The following is a 6198-nucleotide window of genomic DNA, read 5'->3' on the forward strand; positions in this document are numbered from 1 at the left end:
TATGCATTTTAACTTCAACAACATTGCAATGACCTGCTTTATGTTCTCTCGCGCACTTGGGGCACGACTGTTTATTCTTGCAATTTACTGCACTATGCCCAAATTCCTGGCATTTGTAACACTGATAGGGCATGTAATGATCGTAAACATTACATATTCTATATGTGGTACTAAGTTTATCTCCATTTTCATTAGATTGCTTTACGTATCTTAGGTGTACATTTTATAATATAGTGTTTATGTTTATCCATTCTTGAATTTTCTTGCGTTATGATAGTCAGATCATCGTTTTCTACAATGTGTCTATTTAGCCACTGGTTCTTAAGCTTCAGACTTTGAATAATATCATCATCATCTTCTGGTACATTAGTAAGTTTTATCTTCGGTTTAAGTTTTCCTTTTTCAGTAACAGTGATCTTGTTTACATTACCTTGTTCCAATCTGATTTTGCCTGCTCCAGGTTCTGTTTATCTGCAAATTTTATGATCAGGTGGCCATCTTTTGTTTCAGCAGTACTTTCAACTTGGGCTTTTAATTTGGTCATAATTGTTTTCTTATTATTAACTGCTGACACCTCATCAGTTGATTTTACAATCAATGTTTTCTTTGATTTCAGCTTTTCAGCATATGGTGCCAGTTAGATGCTTCCTATCTATGTCATCTTCATTCCTTTTCTTTTCATTTTTTTAATTCTTTCATTTCATTTCTTAATTCATGCATCTCATCTCTTGTTTCTTGCAATTTATTTCTCATTTCTGTCATGCTATCCTTCATTTCTTCTATTTTATTCATCAAGACCTGAACCAAATGATGGGACATTACGACTTCTTCATCCAATACTTTTCTTTGTATGTTTGCTACATCCTCATTGAACTTATCAGTGCAATCTCTACATATGTAATAAATATGTTCATTACATAATAGTCTTCTGCCAGCTTGTGATAAATTTTCTATAATCCAGAACATTCGTTTTCAATATGATACCATTTTTGACATCTATTACAACAAATTCCCTCATTGACAACGACAGTCTTGCAGTGCTCACATAGTTCAGTGTCATCAGATTCCACGGTGGCCAACGATCCATTCGCTGATTCATCATTTCTTCCACAGGCGCCTTCCTCCATGTTGTCACTATCATATACTGGTGTATTCTTCATTATCTGTAGAAATTCATTTGTTTCATCTTCAACTGATTTTCCTGTTTCAGTCTTTTCATGAGGTTTCCTTCTAATTTTCTTAATGGCTCCTAACATTTTCGTAGTTTACACCACATCGAAGTCCAAATGGGTCAGGAAAACCATAATTGGTAACTCTTACCTGTGTCCTAGTTGTAATCAACTATTAATATGTAATTTTGCACTATTTAGTATTCAAATGACGCTGATTCCAGTTTACATAACTTAATGATGTCGGAAATTATTAACTTAACGATTTTCACTTTTAACTTGCCACTATTGTTGTTAAATTTCAACAGAGCACTTCTTCAGTGCCGTGTATATATCTCCCATTACGTATATATATTGTCAAAGCCGATATCAGTGGAAAGAAAAATCTGTGTAAATAGGACCCAATAAAGCATTCCGTAGGATCATACCTGTGAATTATATGAAAATGATTGCAATCATTAATAATATATTGAATAACAATTCCTTTATCAAACCTGTAATATCCTGACTTCCTTTCTAAGGATTTATTGGCTTGATTCATTTCCTGAAAATATACAGATTTGAAGAAATGAAAAGAAGCACAAATTTACCACAAAAGAAGTATTTACCCAAATTCACATTCTTTTTAATATTATCTGATATGATAAGTTAGATGAATTTTTTATATCTTTACAGGGCACCAAGTTATCTTGTCCAAGACCTTCATCATACCAGCCAACAGACAAAGGCTCTATTACTGTTGGGAGCATTGGCGAGAAGTCGGTGGTAAGAAGAAGGAAAAATAAAAGTTTCGAGGTGACCAAAACAATAAAGTTTTTACAAGAGACTTATGGGAACAATGGGGATGTGGTAAGGGGCTAGAGGGGCGGGGAGGGGTCGGGGGTTGACTCAAAAGTGAATGAGATCATCCGTTAGAGAAGCGGTTGTTGATACCTGCTTTCTCTGACCATAAAGATGAAATATTAGTAATAGAGAGAGAGAGAGAGAGAGAGAGAGAGAGAGAGAGAGAGAGAGAGAGAGAGAGAGAGGAGAGAGGAGAGAGAGAGAGAGGGGGGGGGGGACAAGATGACTTCATTTGTGTGATGCTTCATAATTATCAAAATAGGTGTCTTTGACTGCAACCAACACAATCGACTAACTACACTTTACATAACTTAGAAACGTCCTTTCAAACCTCAATAACTAAAGATATTAAGTTGTTGTTTTGCATCAACCGGACATTTAATCATTACAGTCAAAGCTCAGGTTTTCATGTTACACATCCAAAGATGAGCTTCGAAATACAGACTAAAATCTATCTATTACTTTTGCCTGGTTTTGTTCTTTTGGGGGAACAGAATTCACAGCTGTTGAGTCATTAATTTCAGGACAGAAATTGTGAATACAAGGGATAGTTTCCCAGTGATCATGAAAAGATTATTTATCATATTGCAAATGATAATAGGAATAAATTTCATTATATTGCATGCGTTTACCAATTACGATATCTCCCTATGCCAACTATGATAACCAGAATTTATATTACATTAACAAGTAATACAATTATTTCGATTTCATTTCATCAATTGGTTCATAATATGCGGACAAAACACTGTATTTACATATGATTTTTAAAGTTGAAGAACATAATTACACAAATAATCTATTACTAATGCTGAAATTGAGATTTTCTGGTATGAATTTAATTTTATGTCTAATATTCATGACCTCTTTCCTTATCTTCATTGAATATTTATCCATTATGTTCTCCATTTTAATTCTTTTCAGAGAAGAGGTTTTGTCGGAATCACGTATCTTTTCAAAAGGGAATTTCCTCTCCCACTCTGAATCTTTCACAGAGACTTCTATGGAACTAGATATTTCATCCTACAGGTGATCTTTGGCCATGCAATTGAAAAGAAGGAAGATATTAAACTATATATGTAAAATTATTGTTAAAGGAAAATATCACAAAATATCGTAATTGTTGCGCTGAACCAAGCAGTGCAGGAGACATCGTCCTCAAAAGCACATCAGACAAGAAAAAGACGAAATAGCTTTTTTTGTCGAAGGTTGTCCCTCTGAACACTGTTGTTTGCGTTGGAGGCTCTTTAAAATAATGGATGTCAATATTGACATGAGAGAGCAAAAGGAAAAGCAAGGCGAAGCCATCAATGTCTGTCCTCACAAAAGGTGCTGTTATTTTTTCTGCTCATTGGATTTTGTTCTTCATTAAGTTTGGCTTTGCCCAACAAAAGATTAGAGTCAGCAAATTAGATATCTACTGCATCTGCTATTTACTCTACAATCTATACTGGAAAGTCGTTCAATAGTCTTATATGTATTGACGTTATATGTCAATGTCGCTTTGGATACTGTAGCAGTTCTCTTCATATTGGCTTCTTTGCAATCATTTAGTGTTAATGAAAATTATTATTTATACACACTTTTATATATATATATATATATATATATATATATATATATATATATATATATATGTATATATATATATATATATATATATATATATATATATATATATATATATGTGTGTGTGTGTGTGTGTGTGTGTGTGTGTGTGTGTGTGTGTGTGTGTGTCCTATGTATGCCTCTTGGAATGAAAGAAACTTAATCTCAATTTTCAGGAAAATTCGATCTCTTAATATCAGTTCTGGAGTAAGAATTTCATACAACATTTTGGAACAAAAAAACGAAGTTTACCTCATAGAAATTATATTTATAGAAAGGCTATTTACAAATGAATCAATTTTCAAAGAATATCTGATAGATAATTAAAACCTCTGGGTGAATTAGTTATACTTTGATACTAAATCAAAGTAAAACTAGGTCAAACTATGAATAAGAGACCCTTCACGAATAACTTTTATAGAGTGATCCATTGATTAAAAATTGCATTGATAAAAAGGAGGAGTTTTTACAAACAGTTTTCTGATAGATAGGAAGGAGTTGTCTCAATGTTCGAAAGCTTATGCAAAAATGCATTGATTTTTCCAATGCTTTCACAAATCTGGTTGATAACGAAACAACATTTCGCTCTGCCTGATCTATACGTTTTATAAGAATAGACTATGAAGGGGACCACACGTGGTATTAAGGAAAGAGAGAGAGAGAGAGAGAGAGAGAGAGGAGAGAGAGAGAGAGAGAGAGAGAGAGAGAGAGAGATTATTATTATTATTATTATTATTATCATTTCTATTATCATTATTATTATTATCATTATTGTTATTATTATTATCATTTAAAGCCAAGCTACAACCCTAGTTAGAAAAGCAAGATGCTATAAGCCCAAGGGCTCCAACAGGTAAAAATAGGCCAGTAATGAAAGGAAATAAGAAGATAGATAAGCTACAAGAGAAGTAATAAATAATCAAAATAACATATTTTAAGAACAGGAACAACATTGAATTAGATATCTTATAAATAAACTATAAAAACTTCAAAACAATCAAGAGGAATAAAAACAAGATAGAACAGCGTGCCCAAGTGTACTCTCAAGCAAAAGAACTTTAATCCAAGACAGTGGAAGGGCATGGTACAGAGGCTCTGGCAATACCCAAGACTAGAGAACAATGGTTTGATTTTGGAGTGTCCTTCTCCTAGAAGGGCTGTTTACCATAGCTAAAGAGTCTCTTTTACCCTTACCAAGAGGAGAGTAGCCACTTAACAATGATATTGCAATAGTTAACTACTTGGGCAAAGAAAATTTTTTGGTATTCCCAGTGTTGTCAGTTTTGTGAGGACAGAGGAGAATGTGGAAAGAATTAGCCAGACTATTCAGTTTTTGTTTAGGCAAAAACAAAATGGGCCGTAATCAGAGAGAGGGATCCAATGTAGTACTGTCAGACCAGTTAATGGACCTAATAACTCTCTAGCGGTAGTATCTCAACGGGTGGAGAGAGAGAGAGAGAGAGAGAGAGAGAGGAGAGAGAGAGAGAGAGAGAGAGAGAGAGAGAGTTACACTAAAAAGGGTTGTCTAATGTTAATCATAAATTTATGTTGTCCACTTTACGCAGATGTTTCTCTGGAAATTTCATGGAATTTATCTGTTATGAATAAAAACCAAAATCTCACAATATATATTAAAAGTATAGGAAATTGTGACGTCTAAGAAAATAGTTTAGATTTCATAATCTTCCCATATTAGCACATAAAATCCCCTCTGCATCACAGTCATAGTTTTTAATTTGTTTGTTTAGTTGAGGAATATAATCACCATAGAACGAACGCTGAATAGCTAAATGCGTTTGGCACCAGATGTGAAAGAAGGATCTATTGCACAGTAATGAGACTAATGTTAATGTATGGATCAGAGACTTGGGTTCTAAGACGAAATGAGGAAGCAAAGCTTAAGAGAAGAGAGATGAGAATGCTAAAGTAGATTATGGGAAATATCACTGTTTGAAAGATTGAAAAAATATAAAATGGGAAGTATTGCAAGTGTAGTAAAGATTACTGAGATGATAAGAGAGTCACGAATGAGATGGTGTGGGAGGGAGGAACCTGTAAGGGGCGGGGGGAGATCAAGAGGGAGGCGGAGAATTAGATGGCGAGATAAGCCTGATTAGGTGAAGGATGATATGGAAAGAGGAAATTTGGTGGAAGAGGATGCCTTTGATTGAAAGCATTGGAGAGGGTGCATCAGGCAACCGACCCCTTAGTATAGGGATAACGTTGGGGAGGAAGAAGAAGAAGAAGAAGAGTGAAAGAAGGACGCAGCTGCCGAGTTGATGAATTTAGGTTTGACGCTATTTCTCCCAAAGGTTGGACTGGATTCCTTCATAACATCTCTTGACAATACGGTCAATGTATTAAATATCAACGAAAGAGAGAGAGAGAGAGAGAGAGAGAGGAGAGAGGAGGAGAGAGAGGAGAGAGAGAGAGAGGAGAGAGGAGAGAGAGAGAGAATAGTCGCCTTCTCTTCCGGTGTTGAAGGAAGGACCCTTGAGAGGAATAATACAGATTGGATTTATGTAACCTCAGAAATGAGTTCTCTTCTTCTTCTGATGTTTATTTAATGATACTAAAC

The sequence above is a fragment of the Palaemon carinicauda genome, chromosome 25, assembly GCF_036898095.1.
Source record: "Palaemon carinicauda isolate YSFRI2023 chromosome 25, ASM3689809v2, whole genome shotgun sequence".
Classification (NCBI taxonomy): Eukaryota; Metazoa; Arthropoda; class Malacostraca; order Decapoda; family Palaemonidae; genus Palaemon; species Palaemon carinicauda.